Genomic DNA, 15,721 nt, shown 5'->3' with positions numbered 1-15,721 from the left:
GTGTGTGTCTGTGGTTGCATGTACAGTACTGTATATGGTTGTGTGTGTGTGTGTGTGTGTGTGTGTGTGTGTGTGTGTGTGTGTGTGTGTGTGTGTGTGTGTGGGGGGGGGGGGGGGGAGGTGAAGTGGATTATTACAACCACGCTGAATGGGTTATTATAGCAAGGACAGGGGGCCACTACTGCACACACACACACCTCCCCATCCACCAAACACACACACACACACACACACACACACACAGCTGCAGTCTGCCCTTGTAAACTGCAGCTACAGAGGCCGGGAAGCCGAGGCTGTATGAGGATATGCATATTTATGCTGTGTGTGGGGAGGATGGGGAGGTGTGTGTGTGTGTGTGTGTGTGTGTGTGTGTGTGTTTGGAGGTTGGGGAGGAGTGTGTGTTTGGATGATGGGGAGGTGTGTGTGTGTGTGTGCACATGTGTGTGTGTGTTTGGAGGAGGGGTGTGTGTGTATGTTTGGAGGTTGGGGAGGAATTTGTGTGTGTGTGTGTGTGTGTTTGGAGGTTGGGGAGGAATTTGTGTGTGTGTGTGTTTGGAGGTTGGGGAGGAATTTGTGTGTGTGTGTGTGTGTGTGGGGGGGGGGGGGGGTGGGTTCTGCACAGCTGTCAATAATCCACACCTGACTAGACGCTCTGTCCAGAGAGAGAGAGAAAGAGAGACTATTCCTGCCAATCCCACTGTCTATATTCTCCTCACTCACTCTAGTTTAATACAGTGTCTGTTTGTTTAGTGATTATTAAAGTGGCATTGTGGCCTAACCAGCCTGCTGGAGCCGTGCGGCGCTGGCAGTCTCCTCTGTCTGGATTGATCTGGTTTGGCCGGCCGCTACACACCTGCCAGTGCTGCCTACAGGTGGGAGAGGATGGTCAGAACAGCGCCGAAAACTGACGCTACCAATCAGAGCCACCGCCTACATCTGCAATAGGGTGAAGTACCCTCCTTACCGGAAATGATGTCCTCCAGACACACCGGAGGGAAGGTGACATGGCTGAACACGCTGTGCAGGGAACTACTGGGCCATCGACCACCTGCCCCACAGCTGCTCTGCTTCTCTGGGCGGGGCCACCTTTTCACAAACACTCCGGAAATAAGTTTGAGGCCGTCGCTGTGGGAGAAGCCTCTGAAAAACCTTTCTTGGTTTTAGATTATAACCTTTATTTAATGAAATGGTTCTACAGTAGCTCAGATGGTCTCTCAGAGGGCACACTAAAGAACCCCTTTGGAACCTTTATTTCTGATTGTGTACCTCTTGTCTCTAGCAGGATCATAACAGACAAACCCTTCAGACATCTGGTCTCTAGCAGGATCATAACAGACAAACCCTTCAGACATCTTGTCTCTAGCAGGAACATAACAGACAAACCCTTCAGACATCTTGTCTCTAGCAGGAACATAACAGACAAACCCTTCAGACATCTTGTCTCTAGCAGGAACATAACAGACAAACCCTTCAGACATCTGGTCTCTAGCAGGAACATAACAGACAAACCCTTCAGACATCTTGTCTCTAGCAGGAACATAACAGACAAACCCTTCAGACACACAGAGCATCGTGATCCTTCACTTTCCACCATCGAGCCTCATTCATCCGTCACATCAAACCAGCATCGAATTCTCACAAATCACCTGACCTGACCAAGACACCTGACCTGACCAAGACACCTGACCTGACCAAGACACCTGACCTGACCAAGACACCTGACCTGACCAAGACACCTGACCAAGACACCTGACCTGACCAAAACACCTGACCTGACCAAAACACCTGACCTGACCAAGACACCTGACCTGACCAAGACACCTGACCTGACCAAGACACCTGACCAAGACACCTGACCTGACCAAGACACCTGACCTGACCAAGACACCTGACCTGACCAAGACACCTGACCAAGACACCTGACCAAGACACCTGACCTGACCAAGACACCTGACCTGACCAAGACACCTGACCTGGCCAAGACACCTGACCTGACCAAGACACCTGACCAAGACACCTGACCTGACCAAGACACCTGACCTGACCAAGACACCTGACCTGACCAAGACACCTGACCTGACCAAGACACCTGACCAAGACACCTGACCTGACCAAGACACCTGACCTGACCAAGACACCTGACCTGACCAAGACACCTGACCTGACCAAGACACCTGACCTGACCAAGACACCTGACCAAGACACCTGACCAAGACACCTGACCTGACCAAGACACCTGACCTGACCAAGACACCTGACCTGGCCAAGACACCTGACCTGACCAAGACACCTGACCAAGACACCTGACCTGACCAAGACACCTGACCTGACCAAGACACCTGACCTGACCAAGACACCTGACCTGACCAAGACACCTGACCAAGACACCTGACCTGACCAAGACACCTGACCTGACCAAGACACCTGACCTGACCAAGACACCTGACCAAGACACCTGACCTGACCAAGACACCTGACCTGACCAAGACACCTGACCTGACCAAGACACCTGACCTGACCAAAACACCTGACCTGACCAAGACACCTGACCTGACCAAGACACCTGACCTGACCAAGACACCTGACCTGACCAAGACACCTGACCAAAACACCTGACCTGACCAAGACACCTGACCAAAACACCTGACCTGGCCAAAACAACTGACCTGGCCAAAACAAACCCATTATCTGCTCTGGATGAGTTGCTGCTCTACAGATGGATCTTCACATTTACAACATTCTGCCTATGAATTACAATTATATAAAAATTAAATACAAAACATCCAATCAAAGTTTCGACAATGTTTCAAAAATATATATTACAAAAAGATAAAAATATTGATCATGACTACATTGGCCGGGTTTCCCGATAAAGAACCTTCTTAAGGAAAACTTCTTAAGAAACCTTTTGTATGGGAGTTAAGAAGTACTTTGGAGTTAAGTGCTTATTAAACCGTTCGGAAAACCCGGCCATTACCTGTACATTAAGCACATCCTGGTATAACCTTGTATACTTGTATACACTACCTGTTGTAACTATTGATGATGAACTGTTGTAATTATTTTATTTGTTATAGTAAACTAAAGATGGCATACTGCTGCTGCACATATGTTGTGTTTCTCCTATAGCGCTGAAATTTCAGCACCACAAAGCAGTGGACAGCTCCAGTGCGCAGAGCATGCTGTTTGACAGTGATTGAAATTGATGTCAGCTGTGAACTGTCTATAAGTAGCCTACTTCCCCTGCAGTAGGAAGTGTGTTGAATTGGAATTGTGTTGAATTGTATTCGGTGAAGTGATAACCTGAACTAGTCGACTTTGTAAAGGGCAATGGAAAATAAACACTGTTGGAACTTTTGAACTAAACCAAGGACTGGACATTCGCTCTTTCTAACACTACCATTGTTCCAGTTTGTTCCTGAGTGCTGTGAGTGCTGTGAGTGCTGTGAGTGCTGTGAGTGCTGTGAGTGCTGTGAGTGCTGTGAGTGCTGTGAGTGCTGTGAGTGCTGTGAGTGCTGTGAGTGCTGTGAGTGTGTGTGTGTGTGCGTGCGTGCGTGCACACTGCTACTGTACCGTTCATACTGCTACTGTACCTTTCACACTGCTACTGTACCATTCACACTGCTACTGTACCTTTCACACTGCTACTGTACCTTTCACACTGCTACTGTACCTTTCACACTGATACTGTACCTTTCACACTGCTACTGTACCATTCACACTGCTACTGTACCTTTCACACTGCTACTGTACCTTTCACACTGCTACTGTACCTTTCACTGCTACTGTACCATTCACACTGCTACTGTACCTTTCACACTGCTACTGTACCTTTCACACTGCTACTGTACCTTTCACACTGCTACTGTACCTTTCACACTGATACTGTACCATTCACACTGCTACTGTACCTTTCACACTGCTACTGTACCTTTCACACTGCTACTGTACCGTTCACACTGCTGAAAGCCCAGGGACCACAGGGATTATTAAAGTATATTTTATCTGATACTGATGTAACAGGGCAATTACCCCTCTGGGATCAATAAAGTGCCCAATGTACTATTACTACTACTGCTACCAGTACTACTACTATTAGTACTACTACTACTACTATTAGTATAACTCTCCTCTGTTGTCTCTGACTCAGTTACATACTGTAGAAGTCTTAAACACAGCTATCCTCCCCTCTCTTCAGTCACATTCTCCCTGACAGATTTCCATTATAGATAAACCTCACATGAATACACTTTACACGCATGCCATATTGTTTGCAGTCTGATAGAGCTGTATTGAGAGAGAGAGAGGGAGAGAGAGGGGAGATAGAGAGGGAGTGGGAGGGAGAGAGAGATGAAATGACAATTCTGAAATGGAAGTTTCAGTCCTTTTCCTTTAATCCCTCTTGTCAGATTGGCCAATCACAGCCCTCCGTCTCAGGCCTGCTGCCCTGGTGCTTGATGGGAATTTGGTAGAGTGAAGAGAGAGGGAGTCAGGAGTGAAGGTGAGTGAAGGCACCCGCAGAGAGAGAGAGTCAGGAGGGAAGGGGATTAATCCTGGAGGTTAGTCAGGTCAGATAAGTCAGTAATTATTTATTTATTTAGAAATTAGTCATGGGAGACCATGTGTAAAATGTTTAACAACTTCTAGAGGGAGGGAGGGAGGGAGGGAGAGATGGAGGGAGAGAGGGAGGGAGGGAGGGAGGGAGGGAGAGAGGAAGGGAGGGAGGGCGGGCGGGAGGCTTAGAGTCAGGACTTTTGCTACCTGAGAAACCTAGCTGTGTTGTAGCTGTGTTGTAGCTGTGTGTGGGTGTCTGCGTGCATGATATGGGTGTACGTGCGTGCGTGCCTGTGTGTAGTGTATGTGCGGGTGAGATAAAACCATCATCCCTCTATGCCCTCGGAGAGAGGGGACAGGCTAATGTACTTATTGACTTTTGAGAAGTATTCTAGTGGAAGTTTGTTTTTGTTGTCAAACCCAAATGGAGCGTGACTCGTTATCTGGAGGCCAGGGTCTGGCTGAGCTTATATCCATATCTGATCACAGGCTGGCTTCATCTCAGATTAGATGGTTTTTCATCTAGAAAGCCTGGCGCTCACACACACACACGCGCATACGCACACACACACACGCACACACACACACACACACACACACACACACACACACACACACACACACACACACACACACACACACACACACACACGTGCCACAGACACATGCAGTCTGAGATCATGTGGAATGGACCTGGCCATGACAGCTCCCTGTGACAGGTCATCCTAGAAGGTGTGACATGTTCCATAATGTGCGTGACAGTGTGTGTGCGTGCGTGCGCGTGTGTGTGTCAGGGAGCGAGCGCCAGACTCTCTTGATGATCCCTCTGTGTTAATAGCCTCCCTCTGTGACCAGCCAGCCTGGACCAGAAGGTTCCTCATGGATATATAATACAGCCAAGGACTAGAAGGTCCCCTATGGATATATAATACAGCCTAGGACTAGAAGGTCCCCTATGGATATACAATACAGCCTAGGTCCCATTATGGATATAGAATACAGCCAAGGACTAGAAGGTCCCATTATGGTCTGCCTGTCTGCTCACATCCATATCCGTCTCTGCTCATGGCTGGAGATGGAGACAGGCTCTCCACTCCTCACCCCATCCTGGACCGGCCAAGGGACTAGAAGGTCCAGTTATGGATCGACAGCTAACAACACAAGGTTCTACCAGGTGCTGAACAGGTTTTTCCTTTGCATTCTACAGTAGGGACGACCAAAGAACCATTTTGGAACCCATGTCTTCCAGCAGGTGATTGAGGTTTATCAGCAGATGGAGCTTTCTAGAGCAGGTCGTTCAGTGATCGAAGGGTCAGTGGTTCGAATTAGGGATGGGCACGAGTACTCGAGTACTCGTTGTTGATGTCAGTACTCGAGTAACCATGGCGAGTAATTGTTTCACTATGAAAAAAAAAAAGCTTAGTTATTCATGCACCTGCGCACTGTGCTTTTGGCTACCTGTGTGAGGCTACCCACATCAGTCGCAACATGTCTGCTGCTCGTAAAAGTACAGTCTGGAAATACTTTGATAAAGAAGGGAAAAACTGTGCAGTGAAAAATCTGCAATGTGAAACTTGCTTATCATAAGCAAACCAGCTCAATGCTCAACCACATGCGGTTAAAGCACAACGAAACAATGAATTAGACGACTGGACAACAACCCCGAATCACATCATTTGCTAGCCCGGCTAGCTCACGACGATGCAACGCCAAACGAACGGAAAAGATAAGTTAAAGAACACAGTATGTCCACTGTGACGTTTGTTCTTTAATAAATGCAATTGGATTGAATGGCTTAAATTGTTGGTTGTTTATTCATATGCAAATTCGCTATAACGAAATACGTCAGGATAATTTCTAAAGAGTCGTGCACGTTTACTTAATCGGGCACATCGCCTACTGTAGGCCTACATCGATGGCCACGGACCTCCCGGATTTATTTTTACGGTAGGCTACAGAACAGCGAGTACTCGAGTACTCGTTCATTATAATTATAGAGTACTCGAGTATTACAATAACTGAAAATGCCCATCCCTAGTTCGAATCCCAGCTCTGACTGTCCACATGTCGAAGTGTCCTTTAGCAAGACACAAATTGCTCCCAATGAGCCGGTTAGCACCTTGCATGGCAGCTACCGCCATTGGTGTGAATGTATGGGTGAATGGGTGAATGAGAGGCCATTGTAAAGCACTGTGAATGCCGCTAAGGTGGAAAAACGATATATAACTATATAAGTGCAGTCCATTTACCATTTACTTTCTCTCTAGAGTGTATTCCGGCCTTGGGTGGTTGTGTGTGGCTGTCTGTGGTTCAGCGTACGGGTCAGCTATAGTCAGAGTTGGTGGGAGTATTAGTTCAATTAAATCTTTACTGAAGACCCACTTTTTTCCCCTGGCCTTCAGTTCTAGTAGAGCATGACTCCCAGACTAGTGTGTGGATTGTTGTATTTGTTGGTACTGTTGTGTTCACTTACCTGTACAGCACTTTGGTCGATTTTAGTTTCGTTTTAAACATGCTTTATAAATAAAGTTTGAGGTGAGTTCAGTTTAGACCTTATCGTTCCCCGAGGGAGACATTATTTTTCACAGCACAGAACATTAACTTGCAGGATAAACATGATGTACAACTGCACACATCCACACCATACCATGACAAACACCAGAGTTTGGACTGTGAGCTGGTCAGCAGAGCAGAGCAGAGCAGAGCAGAACAGCTGACTGCAGCTCTAGTCACAGACGGCCCAGAGCACAGCGGGACAGGCAGGCTAATCATGAGGCCCTGCTGATCTCTCTCTCTCTCTCCCCCCTCTTCTCTAACTCTCTCTCTCCCCTCTTCTCTCTCTCTCTCTCTCTCTCCCTCTCTCCTCTTCTCTAACACACTCTCTCTCTCTCTCCCTCTCTCTCCCTTCTTCTCTCTCTCTCTCTCTCTCTCTCTCTCTCTCTCTCTCACTACTCATCTGTCCTCCCTGTCTGTTCCCCCTCTCTGGAGCAGAGGTACCAGCAGGTTAGCGCTCGTTTTGTGCGCAATCTTGTCTCAACGTGTGCCTGACAACATGGCCTGGCGTGTAGGAACAGACCTCACATGGGTCAAACCATGTGAGACCTGGCGTGTAGGAACAGACCTCACATGGGTCAAACCATGTGAGACCTGGCGTGTAGGAACAGACCTCACATGGGTCAAACCATGTGAGACCTGGTGTGTAGGAACAGACCTCACATGGGTCAAACCATGTTTTTCCTGGCTCAGGTCCTACAGGAGGGCAAGTTGCGCTGTCCTGCTCATGCATGTGCATTCAGGGGAGGGTGGAGGGAAAGGTGGGTGTGAACGCGCACAAAACGGGGAGGAGATGCGCGAGGAGAGACTGATTAACATCCCGTCATATGTATGAAAACTGAGGGGTGCGTCTGTTTTGCGGTGAAATTTCTCCGCCTTTGAAAAGCAGATGTCATCCAGTTGCATGTAACCCACCAGCCTACACAACCATATCCCCTGTTAATTATGGACATACAGATTTATGAACTGCATGCATGGGGGAGCACGATTGTTATTCAATATTTTTCATAATCCGACATTCGTGCAACACTGATATTAACTATATCTAACTAACTATATGCATACTAACTAAATTGGTCTCAGATAGGGTCCGGGGGGAGGGGTTAGGGGCCAGGGGTGGGGCTAGGTGGATGTGGCTCAACATATTCTATAGAAAGGGAATTTGGGGGAGACACATACACACACACACACACACATAATTTACAAAGGTTTGCATACATGAACATGACATGTGAAGATAAATCACCAGCCAGTCAGTCAAGCAGGTAGAGAGAGGGAGAGGTAGAGAGGGAGAGAGAGGTAGAGAGAGATAGAAAGGTAGGGAGAGAGAGGGAAAGGTAGAGAGGGAGAGAAGAAAGGTAGGGAGAGATATCGGGTGAGGTAGAGCGACATAGAAAGGGAGAGAGAGGGAGAGGTAGAGAGATAGAAAGGTAGGGAGAGAGAGGGAGAGGTAGAGAGAGGTAGAAAGGTAGGGAGAGAGAGGGAGAGGTAGGGAGAGAGAGGGAGAGGTAGAGAGAGATAGAAAGGTAGGGAGGGAAAGAGAGAGGGAGAGGTAGAGAGAGAGAGGGAGAGGTAGGGAGAGAGGTAGAGAGAGAGAGGAGAGAGAGAGCGAGAGGTAGAGAGAGGGAGAGGTAGGGAGAGAGGGAGAGGTAGGGAGAGAGGGAGAGGTAGGGAGAGGGAGAGGTAGGGAGAGAGGGAGAGGTAGGGAGAGAGGGAGAGGTAGGGAGAGAGGTAGGGAGAGAGGTAGGGAGAGAGGTAGGGAGAGAGGTAGGGAGAGAGAGGGAGAGGTAGGGAGAGAGGTTGGGAGAGGTAGGGAGAGAGAGGGAGAGGGAGGTAGAGAGAGAGGGAGAGATAGAGAGGTAGGGAGATGGAAAGGGAGAGAGGTAGAGAGAGAGATGGAGAGGGAGAGAGGGAGAGGTAGAGAGATAGAGATAGAGAGAGGGAGAGGTAGAGAGATAGAGAGAGAGAGAGAGAGAGAGAGAGGTAGAGGTAGAGAGATAGAGAGAGAGAGAGAGGGAGAGGTAGAGAGATAGAGAGAGAGAGAGAGAGGTAGAGAGAGGGAGAGGTAGAGAGATAAAGAGAGGGAGAGGTAGAGAGAGAGAGGTAGAGAGATAGAGAGGGAGAGGTAGAGAGGGTAATAGCAAGAGCTGGCTGTTCCGTCATCCCTCTCTTTCTCTCTCCACATTGCTGAGGTGCTGAGTGACAGGCTGGGTCACGCACACGCATGCACGCACACACACACACACACACACACGGATGACAGCTCCTGCTCCTGCAGTTTGACACCTAGGGGTTGAATTCATCATGCTGCTGCTCTGGCCGGCAGCCAGGTGTGGCCCCGCCCCCGAGCAGAGTCCCCCTCAGACACGCCCCCTGAGCCCGTCACATGTCTGTCAGCCAGGTGTGGCCCCACCCCCGAGCAGATCCCCCCTCAGACACGCCCCCTGAGCCCGTCACATGTCTGTCAGAAACCCGTCAGGGAGGAACACTGGGCATCATAAATCTTGAAGCATGTCCGTGTGTGTGTGTGTGTGTGTGTGCGCCTGTGCCTTTGGGTGTTTCTATGTGTGTGTGTCCATGTGCGTGTGTATGTGTGTGTGTGGGTTGCCGCATGTGTGTGTGTGTGTGGGGGTGCGTGGGGGTGTGTGTGTGTGTCCATGTGCATGTGTGTGTGTGTGTGCCTCTCCCACCTCTCCCCCTCCTGTCTCACCCCTGGTTCTGCTTCTCAGTTCATCTCCTGTGAAGCTCCCCCCCCCCCCGGGGGTTCTCACTCCCCCCCCGGGGTGCTCACTCTCCTCCCCTCCCCCCCCCCCGGGGTGCTCACCCTCCTCCCCTCCTAGGGGGGGGTCTGGTCTGGAGGGGGGATGGGCGGGTCCCAGCAGGGGGCAGGGGGGGGTCTGGGGGAGGCGAGGTGGAAAGATCAGAGCAGGTCTTCAGAGAGAGATCAGAGCAGGTCTTCAGAGAGAGATCAGAGCAGGTCTTCAGAGAGACCTCCATTAGGACGGCTAATTGATGACAGCACGGCCGACGCTGATGGAGAGGGTGCTTTAAATTGATTACACAACCGTTATTAACGAGTTTAAATTGATTACACAACCGTTATTAACGAGTTTAAATTGATTACACAACCGTTATTAACAAGTTTAAATTGATTACACAACCGTTATTAACGAGGTTAAATTTATTACACAACCGTTATTAACGAGTTTAAATTTATTACACAACCGTTATTAACGACAAGGTCTCGGGGAGAGGGGGGAGGGGAGGGGAGGGGGGGAGACCCTCTCGGTCCTGGTCATTTGTCAAAGCGAGAGAGGGAGAGGGGAGAGGGATGGAGAGAACGAGAGGAAGATTTTTATATTCTGCTATACGACAGAAGTATGCGAAACAAAGATGGCCGCCTCATTTATCAGTGGAAACAAAGCAAGCTGCTTTATGACTCTGCCGCTATGCCTCCATCAACCAAATGAGCCTGTCTGACACCAGCCCCTAAATCCCCCTCTGCTCTGCTGCTTCTCTCACAACTCTCATTTCCTCTCGATGCAGGAACGAGTTTCAAAGTGTGAAAGTGCCCATGAAGCTAAACGATTGAAAAGCCAACCCCTGGCATAAACAGGCAGGCCAATCCAAATGGTGCAGCTAAAGCTGCTATCCGAATGCCTTATACTGATATAATCTGCTAGCCTAATCAATTATTCTGATATAATCTGCTAAACCTAATGGGTTATTCTAGAGAGTCAATCTGGGATCTAGGATTTAATGCGCAGGTTTAAATGAACTCCAGAACAGCTATAGCGTGCTGGGCCCTGTGCTGTAGACGTGCAGTAGCAGGACAGGCGCTCTGTGGTCCCCTTGGATGGGCAGATAGCTTATCTATGCTTAGCTAAGCTAACTACTGTAAGCTGCCTCCCGCTAACGCTAAAAAGCAAGCGATTGCTAGGTTGTTGTCTGGATTGAATCTGATTAGGCCGGAAACATATCTGGCACTGATTGGTCAGTAATGAGATAATGACGAGGCTTATCCCCAGAGCGCATATCCGGTGAGTCAGAGCAGGCGAGCCCAGACTCCAGCGCACAGCCATGCCCTGCTGGGAACTCTTGTAGATAATAGTCTGGGGCCTTTCTCGTTCGGTGTTGTTTCCCCAGTCTAGAGCGGAAGCGCGATGACGCATCGCATAATCATCCAGTCTGGACTGGAAGACGAACAGTTGTTGTAATGTTTTTACTGTAGGCTGCACATGGTGAAGTTTCGAGTAGATAACATTCGCGATGGCATCACCAGGCAAAACACCGACGAAAATTGTAAAAGAAGATGCGAGGAGAACTACCGGTTAAGGAAAAATAAATCAAGGGGATGCTGGAGGCGGGCTCTACAGGCTCGAGCCGCATGATGGGGCGGGCTTAAGGCAGTGAAGTAAATAGATACCAGGAGAGACTGGTGACGCAAGGCTAGGTAGATAAGCACTGGCAGAATGACTCTGGCTAAGATCTGGAAATGTGTCTTTGATTTCTCCCTCGGGCTGTCAGAGAGACCAGCACCCAGGCTGGTGATTAAGCTTTTCTCCCTCGGGCTGTCAGAGAGACCAGCACCCAGGCTGGTGATTAAGCAGCAGACTCTAATGAGTCTCAGTGTGAGGAGAGAGTTGATAATCATGCTGGGTAAATACGGCTGTGATATAGCAAGTAGAACCCAGAGGACGTAGAACCCAGAGAACGTAGAACCAAGAGGACGTAGAACCCAGAGGACGTAGAACCCAGAGGACGTAGAACCCAGAGGATGGAGAACCCAGAGGACGTAGAACCCAGAGGACGTAGAACCCAGAGGACGGAGAACCCAGAGGACGGAGAACCCAGAGGACGGAGAACCCAGAGGACGTAGATCCCAGAGGACGTAGATCCCAGAGGACGTAGAACCCAGAGGACGTAGAACCCAGAGGACGGAGAACCCAGAGGACGTAGAACCCAGAGGACGTAGAACCCAGAGGATGGAGAACCCAGAGGTAGAGTAGCCGGCTGAGGATCGAGTCCTCGGTTGGATCCCAGCTTCTGGAGTGTGCTGAAGTGACCTTGAGCAAGACACTGATCCCCAAAATCGCTCAGGTGCGGGTCGGTGGTGTAGTTCTCAGTACTGTCACCTTACAGCAAGAGAGGCTTCCGGCCTTTCTATTCTCCCCGTGTTCGCAAGGGTTTCCTCCCAAAGAACCCAATAGGAAAAGCATGCAGAAGAACAGATGCTCTTCAGTCCGGTCCCTGACCAGGACCTGGACTGAGCACTTTGACTTGGTCCCCGGGCGCCATGAACGATGGCTGCTCACTGCTCCTGACTGCTCCTGGAGGAGACGGGCCCACTGCTCCTGACTCCCCTGGAGGAGGACGGCCCACTTCTCCTGACTCCCCTGGAGGAGGCCGGCCCACTGCTCCTGAAGGAGGACGGCCCACTGCTCCTGACTGCTCCTGGAGGAGACGGGCCCACTGCTCCTGACCCCCCTGGACGAGGACGGCCCACTTCTCCTGACTCCCCTGGACGAGGACGGCTGGGATGGGTAAACACAGGGAACACTTTCCACCAGAGACACCAGAACATTGCATGAGTATGTGTGTGATGTGTGTGTGTGTGTGTGTGTGTGTGTGTGTTGTGCCGTGCCGTGTCTCCGCTCACTGTGTGTGTGTGTCTGTGTGTGTCTCTGTGTGTGTGCCTGTGTGTCTCTGTGTGTGTGTGTGTGTGTCTCTGTGTGTGTCCCTGTGTGTCCACACACACACACACACACACACACACACACACACACACACACACACACACAGCACAAGTACACACAAACATGCACACACAGATATAGCCTACTGCACACAGGTGTACACACACACACACACACACACACACACACACACACACACACACACACACACTCTCACTCAAGTCTTTCAGAGCTCAGCCCACATGTACAAAGCTTTCTCAGGTTGATAGAAGAGCCAAATCAGAACAACAATAAATGTGAATAAATATGACGGCGTAACCCCTGATTGAAGGTTCTGTGAGGAGGGGTCCTTGGGAGAATATTAAGCAGGCATGGACAGGGCAGCTCTGAAGTGGTAATCTTGGGGTCAGAGAGGGTGAGCGTGGGATGGCACCTCTCTAATGAGATGCTCTCTGACGGTCACATCCCTCATTGTGCTACCTGGCACCCTGGGATCTTTCCGCCTGCTAATTATTAACGAGGCGCCAAACGTACCACCTGAACTAGCTCCGCCCATTTCTTTAGGGTTATCTGCCTGGTAAATCCCCAGGGGAAGTTTGGTTTAATTGAATTGATTAAAAGGATCAATTCTGTTCATGGGAGAGGATGAGAGCCCTATAATACTGAGACGCTAATGGTTGCCAGGGGTTACGGGATTTGGCATTCAGGCAGAGATGTATAATCTAATTTAAGAGATTCAGCTGGGCTGGACAGAGGGAGGAGGAGAGAGAGAGAAGGATACAGGAGATGGAGAGAAAGAGAGAGAAGGAGAGAGATGGAGAGGAGGATAAAGGAGAGATGGAGAGAGAGAGAGTGAGTAAGGACTTCTCTGCCATCGGTAGCGTGGCGGGGGAGTGTGTGACTCATCAGGGGGGAGTGTGTTACTCATCAGGGGGAGTGTGTTACTCATCAGGGGGGAGTGTGTTACTCCTCAGGGGGGAGTGTGTGTTGGTGTTCTGGGTGGAGCTGGCATTGTCCCTCCTGTAGGGAGTTCTGAGTGGAGCTGGTGTTGTCCCCTCCTTTAGGGAGTTCTGGGTGGAGCTGGCGTTGTCCCTCCTGTAGGGAGTTCTGGGTGGAGCTGTGCTGGCGTTGTCCCCTCCTGTAGGGAGTTCTGGGTGGAGCTGGCGTTGTCCCTCCTGTAGGGAGTTCTGGGTGGAGCTGGCGTTGTCCCTCCTGTAGGGAGTTCTGGGTGAAGCTGGCGTTGTCCCTCCTGTAGGGAGTTCTGGGTGGAGCTGGCGTTGTCCCTCCTGTAAGGAGTTCTGGGTGGAGCTGGCGTTGTCCCCTCCTGTAGGGAGTTCTGGGTGGAGCTGGCGTTGTCCCCTCCTGTAGGGAGTTCTGGGTGGAGCTGGCGTTGTCCCCTCCTGTAGGGAGTTCTGGGTGGAGCTGGCGTTGTCCCTCCTGTAGGGAGGGGGCGTTAAAGTGCTGATGATGGTGAGCGTGTGATTATCATGCCGGAGTTCTGGGGGGGCAGTGATTAGACGTAATTCAGAAGTGATATGAACACACGACGCGTCTCTCCCTATCCTGCTGAGTGGAGGCTGACAGGGAGAGATATGCCCGCGGGAGGTGTGAGAGTGTGTGTGTGTGGGTGTGTGTGTGTGTGTGTGTGTGTGTGTGTATGTTGTGTGTGTTTGTGTGTGTGTGTGTGTGTATGCGCGTGTGTGTGTGTGTGTATATGTTTGTGTGTGTGTGTGTGTTTATGTTTGTGTGTGTGTGTATGTGTGTGTGTGCTTATATTTGTGTGTGTGTGTTTATGTTTGTGTGTGTGCGTGTGGATGTGTGTGTGTATGTGTGTTTGTGTGTGTGTATGTGTGTGTGTGTGTGTGTGTCAGGGGAATGGATTGTCTTCACTGGCTTCACTCATCCCTCTTCAAGATTCAAGACTCTTTGTCTCGTGATGAACGGCTCACAGTCACAGTGAAACTGCTGCTGATTACGCTCAATACGCTCAATACAGAGAAACTCCACTACTCCTTTGACAAATGACACATTTACACGTTACAAATGAACAAATTACTAAATTTACAAATTACACAACTGATACACATGTCTATAGAGTATAAGATGAAGCTAAGATGGGAAGGATAGAGGTCTGCAGGTCTACAAACCAAACACCCTCCCTGCTTCTACAGTGAAGCGCTGTGCAGCTGTCATGAATATTAGTGACAACTGGCCTCAAACCTTTCAGATCTCAGCCTTTTGTTCTTAAAGCCTATTGATCCAGTCCCCTGCCTTTTGCCCTTCCAAACACCCCTGTCCCCCACCTTCTCTTCTGATAAACACCCCCGTGCTCCACCTTCTCTTCTGATAAACACCCCCGTGCTCCACCTTCTCTTCTGATAAACACCCCCGTGCTCCACCTTCTCTTCTGATAAACACCCCTGTCCTCCACCTTCTCTTCTGATAAACACCCCCGTGCTCCACCTTCTCTTCTGATAAACACCCCCGTGCTCCACCTTCTCTTCTGATAAACACCCCCGTGCTCCACCTTCTCTTCTGATAAACACCCCTGTGCTCCACCTTCTCTTCTGATAAACACCCCTGTGCTCCACCTTCTCTTCTGATAAACACCCCTGTCCTCCACCTTCTCTTCTGATAAACACCCCTGTCCTCCACCTTCTCTTCTGATAAACACCCCTGTGCTCCACCTTCTCTTCTGATAAACACCCCCGTGCTCCACCTTCTCTTCTGATAAACACCCCCGTGCTCCACCTTCTCTTCTGATAAACACCCCCGTGCTCCACCTTCTCTTCTGATAAACACCCCTGTCCTCCACCTTCTCTTCTGATAAACACCCCTGTGCTCCACCTTCTCTTCTGATAAACACCCCTGTGCTCCACCTTCTCTTCTGATAAACACCCCTGTGCTCCACCTTCTCT

This window comes from Borostomias antarcticus, assembly GCF_949987555.1.
Source record: "Borostomias antarcticus genome assembly, chromosome: 1".
NCBI lineage: Eukaryota > Metazoa > Chordata > Actinopteri > Stomiiformes > Stomiidae > Borostomias > Borostomias antarcticus.
This window is presented reverse-complemented; position numbering follows the sequence as displayed.